Genomic DNA, 23,082 nt, shown 5'->3' on the forward strand with positions numbered 1-23,082 from the left:
ATTGATGATGTATGAGCATCACTTCTGGAATACTGTGAGCCCAGCCTGAATGAAACCCCCCCAAGTGTGTGTAAATGACAAACTTGGCTAATACTGAACCTAACCCCTAAACAGGGCCCTTAAAAATAATTACCCCCACTTAAACCCTATTTTATTGCATATTTTTATTAACAATGTAACTATACGAAAAAAAACTAACTAAGATGTTATGAGATGTCAACATGTTATCTCTCACAGTCAAACAATAAATCGCTACCGACTGTGTGTTTATGTACCTTTTATAGTTCTAGAGCTACAGACAGACAGCACCAGAGGCACTATACTGTCTGAACCTTTGGAAATCCTCTGGAGTCTCCCTACAGATTCATTTACTTATCAACACATGTATTACAAAGAAATCATTCTAGCATGAACCTATAACAAGGCGTCGGAGGATTCCTGTTCCTGTGCGTCAGCGGAGGAGCAGCGGAGGGTTACGCGGTAACAATAAATTAGCATAGATTTTTTTTTCTACCTTTTTTTAGATATGATTATTTCATTTAACAAGATAAGTAATAAGTGCCAGGAGCCACACAGATAAGGTGCTGCAGGCTGCATTCCACACAGTGACTGTAGCAGTGACACTGACCTTGAAAAAGGTGAGTGCTGATAATATGTACACCTAGATACACAAACAGGAACAGGTATGGATTGTCATTACTCCTTTCTGTGCACATGACACAACATTCATACTCTCTATATATATAGGGCATGGTTTGTGTAGCCGGGGAAAAGGGTGGGACTTAGCACAAGAAGAAACCCTGAAACACTCCCTGAAACTATAATATCATAAAACCAACATATTCTATTTCAAAACAATTTTTTTTTAGCTTTTTACTTTTTTTTTGCATTGCTCTAATACAGTGTGCAGCTCCCAAGGGCCCCTCCTTGGAGTCCAATTGTTTAGACGCTTTTACCTCCACACCTAGATCTGATATGTACACCTGTACGAATACATTGACTTCTGTTGATCCCCACGAAGGTACCATAAGGGACATTTTGTGCAAAAAATATTTGCTGGGCAGATGTCTTCTGCATTATCACCTTATTGTTTATACAGTGATACCTCGGCCCAGGAGCGGACTGACAACTTATGGGGCCCCCGGGCAATAGGGGATCATGGGGCCCCTGTGTCCTTGCCCAAACTCAAAAAAACCTATGAAAAAGATACCAGGGGTATCTCATGGGGCCCCCCGGGCAATAGGGGATCATGGGGCCCCTGTGTCCTTGCCCAAACTCAAAAAAACCTATGAAAAAGGTACCTGGGGCATCTCATGGGGCCCCCTACTGACTCTGGGCCCTCGGGCAGTGCCCGAGTTTCCAAAATGTCAGTCCACCCCTGCCTCGGTTCACGAACGCTTCTGTTCATGAACAACTCGGTTGGCAAATAGAAAAGTTTGCTAAAATTTGCTTCGGTTCATGAACTCTATTTGGTTGGCAAACAAGAGCCGTTGCCATCTTTCCTGCTCTGACACGTGGTCATGACCAGGGGTGGACTTACCATTTGGACACTCGGACACTGCCCGAGGGCCCAGGGTCAGTAGGGGGCCCCATGAGATGCCCCTGGTACCTTTTTCATAGGCTTTTTTGAATTTGATACAAATGGAGAAACAGAAAAAGGGCGCACCGACCTAGTGCATTATCATTTAAAATAATTTATTAAAGAAACAAAAATAGGTATCATACTCACAATGGACATAATACCACAGGCATGTCAAACTGAACAAGGTGTATGATCCAAACAACATCTGAGTCCATACGATGGAACCCTGGATGACCAACTGCCTAACGCGTTTCGAGGACACAACCTCTTCCTCAGAGCCAACACTACAGGAGTCTGCACTTCTCTTTATATAAGTTACTAAATGGTAACAAAGGGGCTGTATCAGAACCACCCGAAGGCGGAGCCTGACATCACATGACCCTATTTGTGTTTCTTTAATAAATTATTTTAAACGATAATGCACTAGGTCGGTGCGCCCTTTTTCTGTTTCTCCATTTGTATCCAGTGTATTCGGACCACCCCGGTCTGTTGAGGGCAGCAGTGTATATTCCAGAAAATTCCAGAACATTCCTATTGGGTCTACTGAGTCCTTTCCTAGCGCAGGAGTAAAGTGTTTGTTGTGTTGTTTTTGAGTTTGAGCAAGGACACGGGGTCCCCATGATCCCCTATTGCCCGGGGGCCCCATGATTTGTCAGTCCGACCCTGTCTATTACTGACCCGGCTTGCCATTGACCTGCTCTTGGATCCTGTTTATGCTTTTGCTCATCGGTTTCTGATCCTGGCTTCCTCCTGACCTCGTCCCTGTCTGATGTTTTGGTACCTCATTGCCTGCTAGTTGCTGACCCTGGCTATTACTCTGACTACGCTTCTGGTTCCAGTTTTGGCTCTACAGTCCTGCCGAGTGCTTGTCCTGTCTGTCATTACATCAGCTCCGGTTGTCACGGTGTGTTCCAGCCTCACACTTAGCAGAAGTTCCAGCAAGCCACGTACCCAGCTCTTGCAGTTCCAGTGGAAGTTCTCCTCTGTTCCTGACTGGATGCCCTGTCTGATTTACCGAGGGTACATCACCAGCCGCAAGTTCTACAATCAATATCCACAGGCACTCATGTTCCTCCTGACCCTCGGCACCATCTGTTCCACCTTCAGTGGGGCCTGGGTTGGAGATACAAGAGAGGATGACCTCGTCAATTCAGACTTCTATCAGGTACGTGACAGCATGGCTGTGCAGTGTGTTATAGTACATGTACCTTTTCTGGTGCATTTTGGGGTGTTTGGAGCGTATTCAAAGGGATGAAAGACCTTTATGTAACAAATGTTAACATCAAAATAACTTACAAGTGCTAATGCATTGCAACAGTGTGAACCCAGCCTAAGCCCTTAAGGCTAGAACTAAATCTAGAACTAAAATATCCCAATAGTGATAGATGTAGCCGAAGAACCCGGGGGCTGACTATGCCCTTTGAAATGCAAAAAATTGACTCAAAAGACCCAAAAAATGTAAAAGTAAATATATATTGTATAAATATAAAAATGTTAAAAGCTAAAACTTTTTTTTTCATTTTGGATAGTGTCAGGGAGAACTAAAAACACTGTACGGCTCCATTCACACTTGTGCGACTTGTCATGAGACTTTGGACACCAAAGTGGCATGACAAGTCGCAGTCCATGTTCTTCAATAACAGCCATTCAAATATGAACGACTTAAAGCCGCAGCGACTATATTTATTTATATATTTATTTCAGGTACTTGCCGTCAATTTACGCAGCGCTTTACATATGTATTGTACATTCACATCAGTCCCTAACCCTCAAGGGGAGTACAATCTAAGGTCCCTAACTCACATTCATACATACATATACTAGGGCCAATTTAGACAGGATCCAATTAACCTACCAGCATGTCTTTGGAGTGTGGGAGGAAACCGGAGTACCCACGCAGGCACAGGGAGAACATGCAAACTCCAGGCAGGTGGTGCCATGGTTAGGATTCTAACCACCGACCCTAGTACTGCCACTGTGCTGGCTAAATGTTCCTGCACTACTTTAAGCTGATTTTCCTGCGATTTGAGTGACATAGACTGCAATGTAAACCCTCAAATGTTGCATGAAAGTCACACCTGAATGTTATTTATGCAACAACTGTGCAAGAGTTGTCCATTATCATTGGTCAAAGCCAAAGTCGCATTCAAGACACAACCAACCAGTTGCATCACAGTTGCACTCCAAATTTGCACTGAATTGTGCTACTTTGGAGTCACACAAGTGGGAATGGAGCATAAGTTCTTTTATGCCATTTATTGCATGTCTGATTAAGGAGATTTCCCTTCACTTTCTGTCCTGTAGACTCAACAGGGTGTTGAGCAGATATCTTTTTAATGTGAGGGAGTCAGCAGCCTGAATCTGGAGGAGACAGCCAGCTCCCAAGAAATCCCAGAAAATTTTGTCAGCTCCACTATGGGCTCCACTATGGGCAGAGAACCACCCACGGACTGCGATCGGTAATTGATGATACTAACGTACAGTATAATTTTCTGTACCTGAGTCAGCCAATTCGAGAAATCAACAAGTCAAACAAGATCTGTACACTTGTTGTAACCCCAATGTGCTTTATGAAATTTCCTCTTCAGCCTATGACTAACCGATACATCAGTGTAATGAACGAGATACAAATTTCAGGCGAGAACGCATTTAATTAAGTACTCCGCCCTGGGATTTCACCTATTGTACACATCCTCCACACCCCATCTACAGACCCCTTGCAATTCCTGTCCTACCGGCATGGCTGTGCTTCCCACATAGAATCTGACACATTCCACAATTCCAAGAATCTTACATTCCATAGATAAATATGTACACCCTACAAACCCCAAGGCAAAAAAAGGGGAGCTGCTGCCTATTGCAATCAAAATCTAAGATTCGGATTCAGATAGAGCAGGACAGAAGATGGATACTAATAACAATTTGTCTCAAGGTGATGGATGGAGGCACATCAGCAGAACAAGGTGACTTCTTTACTGAATCCATAAAACGGTACAACAGGAAACAAGATGTCTTATGTCAGGGGAATTGAATTAAAATTCAAGAAGGTCCTCATGTTTGATGGGGTGCAGGGGTGGACTGACCATTTGGAAACTGGGGCACTGCCCAAGGGCCCCGGGTCAGTAGGGGGCCCCATGAGATGCCCGTGGTACCTTTTTCATAGGTTTTTTTGAGTTTGGGCAAGGACACAGGGGCCCCATGATCCCCTATTGCCCGGGGGCCCCATGAGTTGTCAGTCCACCCCTGATGGGGTGCATACATATGATAGATACTAGTGATGGGCCAAACCTCCCCCCCCCATTCAGTTCGCGATCAAACATTCAAACCTAACGAAAGTTCAACCGTGAACTTCGAACCGGGACAAATCATTAAGTGGTATCTTACCACATCCAAGTGTGCAGTATTTTTTTTTAAAAACCTACTTAAATACCACGTGTTATTTTATTAAATCATACAGTATTTTATTAGTGAAAACATTCTTTATTGTTTCAGGTGCCAGCGGGATTTCCCCCAGACCTTCAGGTCTGGTATAGATATTGAGGGGAACCCCCATGCCAAAAGTTTTTTTTAATGGCGTGGCCCTCCTCCCCCCAAATCCATACCAGATCCTTATCTGAGCATGCAGCCCGGCAGGTCAGGAAAGGGGGGAACCTTCTGAACCATACCAGGCCACATGCCCTCAACCTGGGTGGGGGATGCTTTAGGACAGAGTGTCCCCCCCCCCCAAAAGCACCTTGTCCCCATGTTGATGGGGACAAGGGCCTCTTCCCCACAACCGTGGCCGGTGGTTGTGGGGGGTCTGCAAGCGTGGGGCTTATCCGAATCTGGAAGCCCCCTTTAACAAGGGGGCCCCCAGATCCCACCTCCAACACTATGTGAATGAGTATGGGGTACATAATACTGTAAAAAAAGTGTAGTGTAAAAAGAAGAAGAAGTAGAACGTCTTTGATGAGTCCTTTATTAAAAACAAAAAGAAAAAAGTCCCACGCAGCAGATACAACGTCAATCACGATGCCAGCCGCCACCGGCAACCCGAAAAAAGAAAAGGATCCACTTTTGACACTGGCTCCCGGCCGTCTGACTTTACCTGAAGTGTCCCCATCACAGTGCCCCCCTACATCACAAGTCCCCAACAGAGTGCCTATCTATATCATGTGTCACCATCAAAGTACCCCCTTATATCAGGTGTGCCCATCAAAGTGCCCCCTTACTTGAGGTGTCCCAATCAGAGTGCCCCCCTATATCAGGTGTCCCCATCAGAGTGCCCCTGTTCCTGTACCTTCTGGCACCAGGCAGGCAGAGAGCAGAAGCTGGAAAGGGTAGTAAGCTGCAGGTTTTTACAAAGGAAGTTCCCATTCCATCCACCTGTTATCAGGACCATGGATAAGGGGGTACCACGAGTTCTCCTGTACCGGGCCCAGGCCAGCAGGGGGGCCCAGGCAGCTGGGTGAATCAGATGTGAGAAGGAAGGGTGATTGGCACAGCGGGGGGGGGGGGGGGGGCACTGGAACCAATCCCCTGTATGGCTCTCTCTGCAGCAGCTGAAAGCTGGCTTCTTCTCCTCTGCCTCCCGCTGGCCTTCAGCTGCTGCAGAGAGAGCCATACAGAGGATGAGTTCCAGTAATCGTCCCCCTGTCGCACCCATCACCCTTCTTGTGCATAATACCTTTACCCCTTACTGCCTGGCCCCCCTGTGTGCTCCCACCCCCGCAGTGCTGCCATCTTCCCTCCTCTCCTTCTCACTGGCAGCTGCAAGCACACGATAGGATCCTTCGGGATGGAGAATGGGGGAAGGGTCAGTACTGATCACTCACTGTTTTCATCCATAACTAAAGCATAGTAAACTGGATTTTTTTTTGGGGGGGGCTGTCAAGTTTTCTGTATGGGGCCCCGTGGTTTCTAACAGCAGTCCTGCCTATTATGCTGGGGGAGGGAAAGCATATGACATCATTGGTTGTTAGGACACTGGTGGAGTTAAAACCAATTACTGCAGAAGGGGGAAAACCTGCACAGGGGAATGGCTGGTAGTCCAGATAGGACTGACAATTGGTTTGAGTATGGACCATGGCCCACCATTTTGTGATGGCTGTCTTACGTATTTCACCCTATGATTAAGTGCCTGTGTGTATAAAATACATTCGAGATTGTGAGGAAAATTCAATGAAACTTTTGATGTCCCTTTAAATTGTAAACAGAAAGATCAGGGATGCTGGATCACCCCATTACCAAAATACAGCAATGGTCCTATTTGGTCAATGATAGGAATGTCCCATCCGGAAGCTGAATGGGTCCAGGGATGCGTCACTGGTTGCTAGGATACGATCAAGCTGCACAACTGACAGCATCCTAGCAACCAATGATGTTGTGTGGCCCAGAGGATGAATATGCACTGAGGATGTAATGTCCAATATGGACATATCTAGTCAATGAAATCTCCTCGCTGGCAGATGAATGGAGCAATCTATGCTTGGTTGCTAGAACGCTGTCTGCTGCACAGCAGACAGCATCCTAGCAACCAAAGATGCTTTGCAGCCCAAGAGATGAACAAATGGGATTTCCAGTAGGGACATATTTGACATCGATGCCGGCAGCGTCCGAGCTGGAAACTGAAGGGACACAGTGGGCTGTACAACCAACAGTGTCCTAGCAACCAAGGATGCTATCCAGCCCAGAGGATGAACATACACTGAGGATGGAGTGTCCAGTATGGAAATATTTGGTCAATGATGGAAATCTCCCAGTCAGCAGCTGAATGGGGCCAGGGATGGGTCATTGGTTGCTCAGACAGTGTTAGCCGCACAGTCAACTGTGTCCTATCAACTAGGGATGCTATGCAGCCCAAGGCTGAACATGCACTGAGGATGGAATGTCCAGTATGACATATTTAGTCATTGATGGGAATCTCCCAGCCAGCAGATGGATGAGACCAAGGATGTGTCATTGGTTGCTAGGATGCTGTCATGGCCAACAGTGTTCTAGCAACCAAGGATGCTGTGCAGCCCAGGAGATGAACATTCACTAATGATAGAATGCTAAGTATGGACACTTAGTGCCTCCCTCACTACTGCCTTGTTTGATAATTCCATTCACCTGTTTCTGACATAAATACCCAACATTTGTTTACAACACTCTAAACTGCTCTCCCACCGCCCTAGAGGCAGAAATACTGCTACAGGGCAGCAGGGGTGCACAAAATGAGGTATATATATGTGATTTTGCATCCCTGGGTAGGGGGCGCGCGTGAGCCGTGAGTGCGCCCTACCCTACCTGCTAGGCTGTCAATCACCGGGTCCCGACCAGTGATTACTCGCTGCCACCCAGTGATCGCCGAGTATTACCAGTGGAGGAGAGAACTGTATGTAAACAATACAGTTCTCTCTCCTGTCAGCTCCTGCACACTGCATACAAAGCAGTGTGCTTACAGTGTAAAGCACACACACACAGCTTACTGGGAAACAGCACACAGTTAACCCTTTGATCACCCCACCTGTTAACCCCTTCCTGCCCAGTGCCATTAGTACAGTGGCAGTGCTTTTTATTAGCACTGATCACTGTATTGGCATTACTGGGGATGTCAGTGACACCAAGCCAGTTCCCCGCCAGTGTTAGAATGCCCGCCGTAGTCCCGCTATAAGTCGCTGATCATCTCCATTACCAGTAAAAAAAAAAATTCCAGTATAAATACCGCCATTTGTAAACGCTATAACTTTCACATATATCAATGAATTTACACGTATTAGGATTTTTTTTAGCAAAGACATGGAGCAGAATACATTTTGCTTTAAATTTATTATGAAATTTGATTTTTTTAAAATTTTTAATGGACATGTTTAATAGCAAAAAGTCGAAAATATTTTTTTCTCAAAATTCTCTTTTTTTTTTTTAATAACGCAAAAAATAAATAACAAACAGGCGATCAAATACCACCGAAAGAAAGCTCTATTCGTGGGAAAAAAAGGACGCAGATTTAATTTATGTACAGCATTGCATGACCAGGGGCGGACTGACAACTCATGGGGCCCCCGGGCAATAGCGGATCATGGGGCCCCTGTGTCCTTGCCCAAACTCAAAAAAGCCTATGAAAAAGGTACCAGGGGCATCTCATGGGGGCCCCTACTGACCCCGGACCCTCTGGCAGTGCCCGAGTTTCCACATGGTCAGTCCGCCCCTGTGCATGACCGTGCAATTGTCAGGTAGAGTAACAAAGCGCCGTAATGCAAAAAATGGCCTGGTCAGGAAGGGGGGTAAATCCTCTGGAGGGCAAGTGGTTCATGAATTCAAGCGCTTGTTTCCTGTTCTACGCTGTTTTATGGATTTAATTAGGAAGTTGCATCAATACGTTGGTTTGTCTTGAAATACGGTTGCCAATGATGAACTGGACCTGGCATCAGCATGCAAGCGTGGGACTCCTGGTGTATACATTGGTCATGGTAACTATTGGTTGTTGTAAGCTGTGATTTTGCTGTTTTTAAAAATAACATACAGTAAACTAGTACAAAGAGTAGAAAGGTCCGTTTCCCAGATAAACTAGTTTCTTCTAAATTGTACAAGACAAATAACAGCTAGAAAGGCTTTGCCACACAGGGAGTGCAGGAAAACCTGCAACAGGGACACGAGACAGACACAAATAAAAAAAATTTAAAAACCAGACAAGGATTCTAGTATTCCCCTACTCTACCAGGAAAAGTTTAAAGTGATTCTAAAAGGTAATTTTATTAAATAATAAACATGTTATACAATGGTTTTGCACAGAGTAGCCCTGATCCTTTTTTTCTTGGGTCCCCCCCCAGCGCTCTCTGCTTCCCCCCCTTCTGAGTGCCCTAATAGAAAGCGGCTTGTTATGAGGCACTCACGTGGGCTCAATCCTGAACCACGCTGTATGTATCCACCAGTGCCAGGACATGGTCATCCAGCACCCAAGGCAAAGATGCCAAAATGCGCCCCCCAGCTGCATGATGTGCAAGCCTAGGGGACCTATACCTAACAGTCACTTGTTCATATCTGATTCATCAGTCAGGTTTTGCATTGACCTAAAAGAAAGTAGTTTTTTCAATGCAGTCCCACAACAACAGGCAGGAAGAAGGGGGAGAGAGAACGTATCCTGCACCACCTCCCAGCTCTCTCCTTGCCTCTCCCAGAGCTGGGCTGACAGGAGTAGTGATGCCGCTGTTGCTACTCTTGTCAGCCATATAACAGAAGGAAGGTGCCCCCATCCCTACAGTAAACCATTGGACCCAGGGCAGCTTCCCCTCCTGCTCACCCCTTCTCCCGGTCCTGGTGTCCACTGACACACACAGCGTGGCTCAGCCTTGCCCCAGCTCTCTCCTCATAGGCTGATTAACAGCCACAGGAGCCAATGGCTACAGCTGCTGTCCCCATGACCAATAAGGAGAGAGAGAGAGGAGAGAGACACTGCTCTTGGGCCCAGCGTGCAGAGAATGCATTAAGGCAAAAAAACTTCTGGCTTCAGAACCACTTTACTGTAATCTGGACAGATACTTTAAGCATGTTTTTGACTTTCAATATATTTTTATTAAAGTATTTCATTGTACAAGTCGTAACATGAAAAAACATGTGGTTTTTGTAACAGTGACCACCAATACTATAATTCCATATAGTATATTCCTCCGAAGAGGAGATTAAGGGGGGAAATAATCTCCATGTATAATACATAAGGGGGGATATGATCACCATGTATAATACATAAGGGGGGGATATGATCTCCATGTATAATACATAAGGGGGGATATGATCTCTATGTATAATACATAAGGGGGATATGATCTCCATGTATAATACATAAGGGGGGATATAATCTCCATGTATAATACATAAGGGGGGGTATGATCACCATGTATAATACATAAGGGGGGATATGATCTCCATGTATAATACATAAGGGGGGATATGATCTCCATGTATAATACATAAGGGGGGGATGTGATCTCCATGTATAATACATAAGGGGGGATATGATCTCCATGTATAATACATAAGGGGGGATATGATCACCATGTATAATACATAAGGGGGGATATGATCTCCATGTATAATACATAAGGGGGGATATGATCTCCATGTATAATACATTAGGGGGATATGATCTCCATGTATAATACATAAGGGGGATATGATCTCCATGTATAATACATAAGGGGGGATATGATCTCCATGTATAATACATAAGGGGGGGGATATGATCTCCATGTATAATACATAAGGGGGGGGATATGATCTCCATGTATAATACATAAGGGGGGATATGATCTCCATGTATAATACATAAGGGGGGATATGATCTCCATGTATAATACATAAGGGGGATATGATCTCCATGTATAATACATAAGGGGGGATATGATCTCCATGTATAATACATAAGGGGGGATATGATCACCATGTATAATACATAAGGGGGATATGATCACCATGTATAATACATAAGGGGGGGTATGATCTCCATGTATAATACATAAGGGGGGATATGATCTCCATGTATAATACATAAGGGGGGATATGATCTCCATGTATAATACATAAGGGGGATATGATCTCCATGTATAATACATAAGGGGGGATATGATCTCCATGTATAATACATAAGGGGGGATATGATCTCCATGTATAATACATAAGGGGGATATGATCACCATGTATAATACATAAGGGGGGGATATGATCACCATGTATAATACATAAGGCAGGATATGATCTCCATGTATAATACATAAGGGGGGATATGATCACCATGTATACATAAGGGGGGATATGATCTCCATGTATAATACATAAGGGGGGATATGACCTCCATGTATAATACATAAGGGGGGATATGATCTCCATGTATAATACATAAGGGGGGATATGATCTCCATGTATAATACATAAGGGGGGATATGATCTCCATGTATAATACATAAGGGGGGATATGATCACCATGTATAATACATAAGGGGGGATATGATCACCATGTATAATACATAAGGGGGGGTATGATCTCCATGTATAATACATAAGGGGGGATATGATCTCCATGTATAATACATAAGGGGGGATATGATCTCCACATATAATACATAAGGGGGGATATGATCTCCATGTATAATACATAAGGGGGGATATGATCTCCATGTATAATACATAAGGGGGAATATGATCTCCATGTACAGTCAGGTCCATAAATATTGGGACATCGACACAATTCTAACATTTTTGGCTCTATACACCACCACAATGGATTTGAAATGAAACGAACAAGATGTGCTTTAACTGCAGACTGTCAGCTTTAATTTGAGGGTATTTACATCCAAATCAGGTGAACGGTGTAGGAATTACAACAGTTTGCATATGTGCCTCCCACTTGTTAAGGGACCAAAAGTAATGGGACAATTGACTTCTCAGCTGTTCCATGGCCAGGTGTGTGTTATTCCCTCATTATCCCAATTACAATGAGCCAATACAAGGTCCAGAGTTCATTTCAAGTGTGCTTTTTGCATTTGGAATCTGTTGCTGTCAACTCTCAAGATGAGATCCAAAGAGCTGTCACTATCAGTGAAGCAAGCCATCATTAGGCTGAAAAAACAAAAACAAACTCATCAGAGAGATAGCAAAAACATTAGGCGTGGCCAAAACAACTGTTTGGAGCATTCTTAAAAAGAAGGAACGCACCGGTGAGCTCTGCAACACCAAAAGACCCGGAAGACCACGGAAAAACACTGTGGTGGGTGACCGAAGAATTCTTTCCCTGGTGAAGAAAACACCCTTCACAACAGTTGGCCAGATCAAGAACACTCTCCAGGAGGTAGGTGTATGTGTGTCAAAGTCAACAATCAAGAGAAGACTTCACCAGAGTGAATACAGAGGGTTCACCACAAGATATAAATCATTGGTAAGCTTCAAAAACAGGAAGGCCAGATTAGAGTTTGCCAAACGACATCTAAAAAAGCCTTCACAGTTCTGGAACAACATCCTATGGACAGATGAGACCGAGATCAACTTGTACCAGAGTGATGGGAAGAGAAGAGTATGGAGAAGGAACTGCTCATGATCCTAAGCATATCACCTCATCAGTGATCATGGTGGTGGTAGTGTCATGGCATGGGCATGTATGGCTGTATATTTATTGATGATGTGACTGCTGAAAAAAGCAGCAGGATGAATTCTGAAGTGTTTCTGGCAATATTATCTGCTCATATTCAGCCAAATGCTTCAGAACTCATTGGACGCTTCACAGTGCAGATGGACGATGACCCAAAGCATACTGAAAAAGCAACCAAAGAGTTTTTTAAGGGAAAGAAGTGGAATGTTATGCAATGGCCAAGTCAATCACCTGACCTGAATCGGATTGAGCATGCATTTCACTTGCTGAAGACAAAACTGAAGGGAAAATGCCCCAAGAACAAGCAGGAACTGAAGACAGTTGCAGTAGAGGCCTGGCAGAGCATCACCAGGGATGAAACCCAGCGTCTGGTGATGTCTATTCGTTCCAGACTTCAGGCTGTAATTGACTGCAAAGGATTTGCAACCAAGTATTAAAAAGTGAAAGTTTGATTTATGATTATCATTCTGTCCCATTACTTTTGGTCCCTTAACAAGTAGGAGGCACATATGCAAACTGTTGTAATTCCTACACCGTTCACCTGATTTGGATGTAAATACCCTCAAATTAAAGCTGACAGTCTGCAGTTAAAGCACTTCTTGTTCATTTCATTTCAAATCCATGGTGGTGGTTTATAGAGCCAAAAATGTTAGAATTGTGTCGATGTCCCAATATTTATGGACCTGACTGTATAATACATAAGGGGGATATGATCTCCATGTATAATACATAAGGGGGGATATGATCTCCATGTATAATACATAAGGGGGGATATGATCTCCATGTATAATACATAAGGGGGGATATGATCTCCATGTATAATACATAAGGGGGGATATGATCTCCATGTATAATACATAAGGGGGGATATGATCTACATGTATAATACATAAGGGGGGATATGATCTCCATGTATAATACATAAGGGGGGATATGATCTCCATGTATAATACATAAGGGGGGATATGATCTCCATGTATAATACATAAGGGGGGATATGATCTCCATGTATAATACATAAGGGGGATATTATCACCATGTATAATACATAAGGGGGGATAGGATCTCCATGTATAATACATAAGGGGGGATATGATCTCCATGTATAATACATAAGGGGGGATATGATCACCATGTATAATACATAAGGGGGGATATGATCTCCATGTATAATACATAAGGGGGGATATGATCTCCATGTATAATACATAAGGGGGGATATGATCTCCATGTATAATACATAAGGGGGGATATGATCACCATGTATAATACATAAGGGGGGATATGATCTCCATGTATAATACATAAGGGGGGATATGATCTCCATGTATAATACATAAGGGGGGATATGATCTCCATGTATAATACATAAGGGGGGATATGATCTCCATGTATAATACATAAGGGGGGATATGATCTCCATGTATAATACATAAGGGGGGATATGATCTCCATGTATAATACATAAGGGGGGGATATGATCACCATGTATAATACATAAGGGGGGATATGATCACCATGTATAATACATAAGGGGGATATGATCTCCATGTATAATACATAAGGGGGGATATGATCTCCATGTATAATACATAAGGGGGGATATGATCTTCATGTATAAATACATCAGTGGTTCATATAGTGAACTCGGTGTACAGTTATTCACCCTGAGGTCATCACAGAGGACAAGGGGGCACTCTTTACATCTTGAGGAAAAGAAATTTAATCTCCAAACACGGAAAAGTTTCTTCACAGTGAGAGCTGTGAAAATGTGGAATAAACTCCCTCAAGAGTTGGTTCTGGCCAGCTCAGTGGATTGGTTAAAAAAAGTCCTGGATTCTTTCCTAGATACACAGAACATAACTGGATATAACATTTATAGGTAAAGTTGATCCAGGAAATATCTGATTGCCTCTCGGGGAATCAGGGAGGAATTTTTTCCCTGCAGGAGCAAATTGGATCATGCTTTGCTGGGTATTTTTGCCTTCCTCTGGATCAACTGTTGGTATAGGATTATAACTTTTTTTTTTAATGGTTGAACAGAATGGACTTTTGTGTTTTTTCAGCCAGACTAACTATGTAACTATATAAGAGTATAACAAGAGTTTGTACTTGTTTAGGATATGAACTAGTTGTACAGAGATGATTTGCAGTTCTCTCACAAGAATTCAGGTGGCTAACAAGACACTCACTAGGATGTGTTAGTTAATCCAGTTGAAAAGTTGAGTCCACTTCAAGAGAGAAGCTAAAGCCTAGTACACATCCGAAAATCGTAGGAAAAATTCCGCTTTCAAACCGATTGTACGATAATCTGATTGCTAGTATTCAAGCAAGACAAGCAACATTTTTCTTGTATGACACCAGATCGTACAATTTTTGTTTAATCAGCGCCGTTGTCATCCAAAAATACAATACAAATACAATACAACACATGACATCACTTTTGAATTTTTATTCTGTCCTACAAGAATTTTCAGAACTTTAGTAACCTCCTCACTTTCGATATCAGACTAGCATGCAAAAAACAAAAATGGACGATTGTTCGATATTCTCATCATGTGTACAGAGGCCTAATGGACAGGTAAGAAAACTGGGAGGTGTGAAAAGATAACAGAGTGGAGTAAGAAAGAAGTAAGATAAGGGGTGAGGGAGGAAAGGGAAAAGGAGGACGAAGACATGTTTTTTTTTTAAATATCTGTTTTTGGAAATTTAATTTAACCCTTATGACCATTACACTCATTTTAATATTTAGTATTTTTTTGTTAAATTTATTTTTTGTACCTGAAGTCTGGCATTTTGAAATTTAACATTTATTTATTTATTTTAATAAAATATTCAGTATCATGATATTGTGCCGCATGAGGAGCAAACGCAAGGACCTTCAATAGTGGTGTCCTTCAAAATGACTTTATACTGTTGCCAACTAGACTCTTTATATTCCCATTTGCTCAGCCCTTCCAATTATAAGGCTAATTTTTCTGTTTTCTTACTGTTAAAAATCAGAATTTTAAAAATAAGCATTTCATAAGGTTCTGTCAACCGTCACAGTCCCTACAGCATAGTATCATGAGTGGCTAGCTAAGGTAATGCCCCCCCAAATTATTTTAACGTGCTGCCTGCTTTTTGCAATGTAAATTAATTCAACCATTTAGTAAACTTTACTTTTTTAACATTTGAAAATAAACATTTTCTTTTGTTGTCCATCTCAATCCGCAGATATAGTACCATGAGTAGTCAGCTCAAGTGCCTTACACAGCAGTGGTCCTCAACATGACTTTAACATATTGCCAATTATGTACAATGTATGAAAATTAATTCAACCTTTTGTAATCATTAGGCTCATTTATTTTTTTCACTTTTCCATATTTGATTAGAAAAAAAAAAAAGAAAGATTTCCTAAGGTTTTGTCCCTCATCACAGTCCTTGGCCATAATACCCAGAGTACCTACCCTAAGTAAACTGATTAAAATGAGTTAACTTACCCTTTAAAAAAAAAACTTACTGTCAGTTATGGACAACGAATTAAAATTAAAAAATAAATTAATTAAAATTCCGAAATCTTACCTCTTCGATACTTTTTAATATGGAGGACAGCTGCCTAGATCCATGACGTCCTCCTTTACACCTTCAAAATTGTCTGGTTATGCTACATTTAGGAAATGCTGGCCTGTATGTAGCTGAAGAATGAACAGAGTTCCCATTAGCTCCAGAAATAGTGCTCCATTGTAGATCCCTCAGTCCAAACGTGTGATTGTAGATGTCTCCACCCTTGCGCCAATCTTGCTCTTGTCTACGACTGCGATCTATGGAATAGTTTTATGCAACAGCCCTCCTATTCTGCCTATATAGACCTGTCTGCCTATTGTCAGTGTGTGTTCATCTACTACAGTTTCTGTCACTCACAGAATGGATATTTCTCTTAGGTGTCAGGCTGATTTGAACTTGTTAAGCTGGTTAGGTCTGACTCAGAAGCCCCGCCCACTTTAACTCTAAATATTCTCTGACGCTTGAGACGGCGGCTAGGCAATACTTGCACGTCTCCTTCTCTTTTTAGTTGTCAGAGATACTGTTGTGTAAGCTGGTTACACAAGGACAGTTTACAAGGGCTTTATTTTGGACTTATTCTTTTTAAGGGTTCAATTTTACCATGATGAGCGGTAATGTGCATGTTGGTATTGGACGCATTGTCGTGTATTGATCTACAGTGGGAGGGATTTACTAAAACCGGAGCATGCAAAGTCTGGTGCAGCTGTACATAGAAACCAATCAGCTTTCAGGTTTTAGTTCCCTTTTATACGAGCGTTCCGTATGTCCGTTTTTCATCTGTCCAGTTCCAGATGAAAAACGGACACCCATGTATTTCTATGGACTAGTGGATGTAAACGGATGATCACCAGTTTAAATCCGTTAATGCCTGCATCCGTTAACATCTGCTTTTTTGAACTGAAGAAAAAAACAATTTTTCTTCTGAAGCTCTGAAAGCTGATTGGAGGGCACTAACCCCCCCCCCCCCCTCCGCACAATCTGCTGGAAATCTCTCCCCTGTCACCATTTTTCTCTTGGTGTCAATAAAATCTGTCAGAAGTGATTCATGCTCATAGCAGAGGAATGAGACAGCAGGCAGAAATGGCACTGAGGGCTCGTTCACATTTGGCTGTTTTACCAACGCTTGCCAAACACCCCTATAGTGTTTGGCAAGCGTTGGTCCGGCGTTTGCAGAGCGTTTTTTAACGCTCGGCAAACGCTCCGCAAACGTCGCATGCGCGGCTTAGCGGCGGTTGCTAGGCGTTTGCCGAGCGTTAATAACGCCCCACAAACTCTTATAATGCAGTTTGAGTGGTGTTACCACGCAATGCCCCGCAACCATGCACAACCGCTGGCGTTTGCGGAGCGGCACCATAGAATAGAATAGGAGGCTTCAACGCCTCCTGACTCGACCAGAGGCATCCGTTTTGCCGCGACGCAAACGCTCCCGTTAGAACAGCACCATGTGCTGTAATGTGCAGAATTGGCAGAGGTGTCTGGGAAGCGGTAAAAATGCTTCCCAAACGCCTCTCTGCCGCCTGCACACAACGCTAGTGTGAACGTAGCCTTAGTGCTCTGGATTAAGACAAGTGCACACTATAGAGGGCTATGCTTTATTCTTATTTCATTCTTGAGGATTACAACCTCTTTAAGGCAAAAAAAAAAAAAACCAAACATTCCATATTCCCTCCCCTCTCCAGCCCCCCTTTGACTTACCTGAGTCTGATCTTGATCCAGCAGTGTCCACAAGAGCGAATGCTCTCTCCCTCCTCATTGGCACAGAGACAGCCAGCTAATCACAGCCAATGAAGAGGGAGTGGGGGGGCGGGGCCGAGATGTACTCTATGTGCGTTTATGTATGCACAAAGCAGGGCTTGAGCAAGTCCATATGAATGCCCCCATTCCAAGAGACATGCTACGGGGGCACTCTGCAGGAGGGAGGAGCGCCGGCGGGGGACCCGAGAAGAGGAGGATCGGGGCTGTTCTGTGCAAAACCAGGTAATTATGACAGGTTTGTTATTTTAATTTAAAATATCAGGCATTTACAGTCACTAAAGATGTATTATGTCTTATATCTTTCTGCAAATAAGCTTTAAAGTGGTTGTAAAGGCTGAAGATTTTTTTTTTTTTTTTTTACTCACCTAAGCCCCCTCTGAATCCAGTGTTGAGCACTGGAGTCTCAGCTATTCCAGGACTCCCTCTCCTCATTGGCTGAGACAGCAGCGCCTTCCACTGCTGTCAATCACAGCCAGTGAGCCAATGAGAAGAGAGAGGGGGCAGGGGCCAAGCCGCCACTCCATGTGTGAATGGACACACCGAGCAGCGGGTGCCTCCATAACAAGCTGCTTGCTGTGGGGGCACACAACAGGAGGGAGGGGCCAGAAACCTCTGAGAACAGGAGGATGTGGGCTGCTCTGTGCAAAACCACTCCACACAGCAGGTAAGTATAGACATAAAAAATGTTTTAATCCTTTAGTATAGCTTTAACGATACCACTAACCCAATGTATATATACAGTGAATTGCCACATTTTGTTCTTTAATGTGTGCTGCAGTAACATGTGTAGAAATTTGCTTTTTATTGCACATTATCACAAGCGTAAAGATGTGAATCCAGCCTTAATGTGTATGAAAACAAGGATTTTTTTTCTTTTTTGCTCCCTTTGGATCTGCTAAATAATACCAGAGGTGTTGAAAGTGTTTTTATAATAGCTGCTCAGAAAACAGTGACTTCACAGATCCATATCAGAGGCAGTATTGACTGCGCCACATGGAGGAACAACCTGACTGCAGTTGCTCAGAGTGGTGTTGCCGTGATCCCCTATTGCCCGGGGGCCCCATGAGTTGTCAGTCCGCCCCTGGCAGTGCCATATATTGCATGTGATCTGCACAGGAACCGCACCACATTCCTGTACGAATCACGTGTGATTTGTGTGCAGTGCAATTGGAGGCATACATTTTGTATGGCTCTGATCACACTGCACCCGTACCAAAAAGGTGCAGGACCCTTTTTTGGTCCGCACTAGAATCGGATCACATGGGTATTCACACCTATGCGATCCGATTCTGCACATTGCACCGTGTTTTGCGCACCACTTTCAGGAGGTTGTTAACATACACACCCGCAGCGGTTCGCATGAATGGGGTGTGATTCTGATGAGGTGCAGAATTTGCACAAAACGCTGCTAATTCCATACCAGGGCTCAAGGGTAGATTTGTCTAATTGACCAGATGAGGTCTTACTAATGATTTGTACCGGGGAAATGATATCTCACTGGAGTCTATACCTCTTTTAATACAAGAGAGGATTTTGCTCACATTAGAACCCGCAGCTTGGCATTGCATGCCATTATTAAGCTTGTGATCTACCAGAACTCCCAGATCCTTCTCCACCATTGATTCCCCCAGTTGTACCCCCCCAGTATGTATGATGCATACATATTCTTAGCCCCCAAGTGCAGAACCTTACATTTATCATTTAGATGTTAACCCCTTTCTGTCCAGTGTCATTAGTACAGTGCTTTTTAGTAGCACTGATCATTGTATTGGTGTCAGTGGCAGTTAGTCAGTTCCCCCATTCAGTGTCAGAATGCCCGCCGCAGTCCCGCTATAAGTGCCTGATCGCTGCCATGACTACTATGAAAAAGAAATCCAGTATACAGTATATGCCGCCATTTGTAGATACTATAACTTTCACGTAAACCAATTAATTTACACGTATTGGGATTTTTTTTTGCAAAAACATGGAGCAGAATACATTTTGGCCTAAATGTATGACGAAATCAGATTTTTAAAATTGTTTTACTGGATATATTTTATAGCAAAGAGTCAAAAATACTAAAAAGGAAAATGGTGCAGCGCCCTTATATTAGAACCATGAATAAATAAATAAAATCAATTTTTAACAAATAATAATTCTATAACTTATAAATAATTACCCTTAATTTCTCCAATTTATTTAATTAAATTTGTTAAAAATTGATTTTATTTATTTATTCACGGTTCTAATATAAGGGCGCGACACCATTTTCCTTTTTAATTTGTTACTTTTTGTATATTCAATGAGAATATAGCTAGGAGCTCGCGAACTTACCTTAGAACATAGATTTATAGTGGCTCATAGAGTCAAAAATATTGGTTTTTTTTTTCAAAATTGTCAGTCTTTTTTTGTTTATAGCGCAAAAAAATAAAAAACCACAGGGGCGATCAAATACCACCGAAAGAAAGTTCTATTTGTGGGAGAAGAAGGACATACACTTCGTTTGGGTGCAGCGTTGCATGACCGTGCAATTGTTAGGTAAAATACCACAGCGGCGTATCGCAAAATATGGCCTGGTCAGGAGGGGGGTAAATCCTCTGGAGGGCAAGTGGTTAAAGTATAACTGAAGGCAAAACTTTTTGTTTTTTTTTTTTAGTTTTGGATAGAGTGGAGAGGGGTTGGAACACTTGTAGGGTTTCTATTGCTGTCGTGTCTCTGTTAGGGAGCATCACCCTCTCTATTTGTCCTTTTTATTGTTATCAAAGAAAGGGAAAGGGAAAGAATATTACAACTTTTGGGTGGTCACGACAGAACAGGATACAGAGGGGAAATCCTCCAATGGATACAGTAGTTGACAACCAGGGATTTCCTCAATCTGGAGAGATTTCATCTCACTTTTTGTTTACCTATGGGACAGGAAGTGAAGGGAAATCCCCCCAAAGAATAGAAATGGCTCTACTCTATCCAAAGTGAAGAAAAAAAGTTGTACCTTTACATCCTGTATAAATTGGCCCTAGTATATGAATGTAACTTAGGGACCTTAGATTGTACACCCCTTGAGGGTTAGGGACTGATGTGAATGTACAATATATATGTAAAGTGCTGCGTAAATTGATGGCGCTATATAAGTACCTGAAATAAATAAATAAAATAATGCTTCTACTTTAAGTGAAAGCAGAAAATCTTGTATCCTGCAGATGATGGCACCTTTAAGTTTTAATAATATCTGCCACCCCTCTCTGCCAATCCCTCCACTGGCCTCCACTCAGTGTCCCCCACCCCTCTCTGCCAATCCCTCCACTGGCCTCCACTTAGTGTCCCCCACCCCTCTCTGCCAATCCCTCCACTGGCCTCCACTCAGTGTCCTCCACCCCTCTCTGCCAATCCCTCCACTGGCCTCCACTCAGTGTCCCCCACCCCTCTCTGCCAATCCCTCCACTGGCCTCCACTCAGTGTCCCCCACCCCTCTCTGCCAATCCCTCCACTGGCCTCCACTCAGTGTCCTCCACCCCTCTCTGCCAATCCCTCCACTGGCCTCCACTCAGTGTCCTCCACCCCTCTCTGCCAATCCCTCCACTGGCCTCCACTCAGTGTCCTCCACCCCTCTCTGCCAATCCCTCCACTGGCCTCCACTCAGTGTCCTCCACCCCTCTCTGCCAATCCCTCCACTGGCCTCCACTCAGTGTCCTCCACCTCTCTCTGCCAATCCCTCCACTGGCCTCCACTCAGTGTCCTCCACCTCTCTCTGCCAATCCCTCCACTGGCTTCCCATTGCCCAATGGATAAAATAAAATTAAAAATATTCACAATAACATATAAAGCCATTTATAACTCTGCCCCAAATTACATCACCAATCTTGTCTCCAAATATTACCCAAACCGTCCTCTCCGCTCCTCGCATGACCTCCTGCTCTCTAGCTCCCTTGTCTCCTCCTCCCATGCTCATCTCCAGGACTTCTCCAGAGCTTCCCCCATCTTCTGGAACTCTCTACCCCAATCTATCGCCTACTCTGCTCACTTTTAGGCGATCTCGGAAAACCTATCTCTTCAGGGAAGCCTATCCTGCCTTCAGCTAATAATGGAATCTTCTATTCCTCCTACCAGTCCATCCCCCACAGTTATTACCTTTTGTACCAGTAGCCCCTCACTCTTAGATTGTAAGCTCCCAGGATCAGGGCCCTCTTAACCCTCCTGTATTGAACTGTATTGTTGCTGTATTCTCTCCCTTTATATTGTAAAGTGCTGAGCAAACTGTTGGCGCTATATAAATCCTGTATAATAATAATATTATTGTTATATTATTTATGATAATCAAAAGTGAACTGTGACAATCGTGACCCAGCAATCAAAATCTGAAACCCGATTGGTTATTATAAATTGTTGCACATCATTCGCCGGCTCATGAAAGCCCCGTAATTGACAGGTAGATCTAATAATATCCTTTCCAGTGAAATGATCATGTATATGCCATTATGTACAGGTTTCCTTGTGCTGTGCACGCCCAGATCTAGGGCAAAAGGGAAGGGCATGAAAAATGGCATTGCACCCAGTTTCCTGTAGATCTGGGTGGAAGGTTGGAGCAGCAACAGGTACAGTCATGGGTGGACAGGTCCGTCCTGTTCATCCCTCCCCGTGTGTCACATGCAGGAATTCCTGGCGACTGACAATATCAGTGGCAGATTAAAATCAGGTGTTATGTACACAGTAAATACGGTTCTGTTTTGAAGCCTTTCGTCGCGTCGCACAGAATACACAGGTCAACCAATGCTCTCAAGTAACAAGCACAAACATGCAACACAGTGGGTGCCGAAGGGTCTCCTTGCGAAGCCGCCAGCGAAAATTGTTTTTCTTGTGTTCCTGCGAATTTATGAATCTGCTTTACATTCTCGCAGTCCAGGTTTCAGCAGCACCTGTGCGGCTTAGAGGGAATCTGAAGATCTTTAACTCTTTAAAGCCCAACTGAACTTTCAGTGTAAATCAGCTAAATACCTCCCAGGATCATGAATACAAAAAGGTGTGCAAAGTCTCACAGTTCATTTTCTTTCAAAAGCAGCCACAGCCTGAGTAGAAAAGCCTGTCTCCTGCCAGCAGCCACAGCCTGACTCCTGCCAGCAGTCAC

The 23,082-nt window shown here is 43.4% G+C and overlaps 1 protein-coding gene across 2 annotated transcripts in view; it reads right to left on the reverse strand.

The window, feature by feature from the left end:
• EPN3 (epsin 3) overlaps positions 1 to 16,590 on the reverse strand; it is a 62,124-nt gene extending 45,534 nt beyond the window's left edge. Inside the window, exon 1 of one of the 2 annotated variants that reach the window (XM_089677596.1) lies at positions 16,245 to 16,590. The gene's annotated coding sequence lies outside the window, so the exon portion shown is untranslated. The remainder of the gene's footprint in view (positions 1 to 16,244) is intronic. The other variant, XM_089677595.1, reaches the window with a different exon arrangement.
• Positions 16,591 to 23,082: the final 6,492 nt, after the last annotated feature.

Source organism: Staurois parvus, unplaced genomic scaffold, assembly GCF_062004578.1.
Source record: "Staurois parvus isolate SC_StPar_1 unplaced genomic scaffold, SC_StPar_1.0 ptg000189l, whole genome shotgun sequence".
NCBI lineage: Eukaryota > Metazoa > Chordata > Amphibia > Anura > Ranidae > Staurois > Staurois parvus.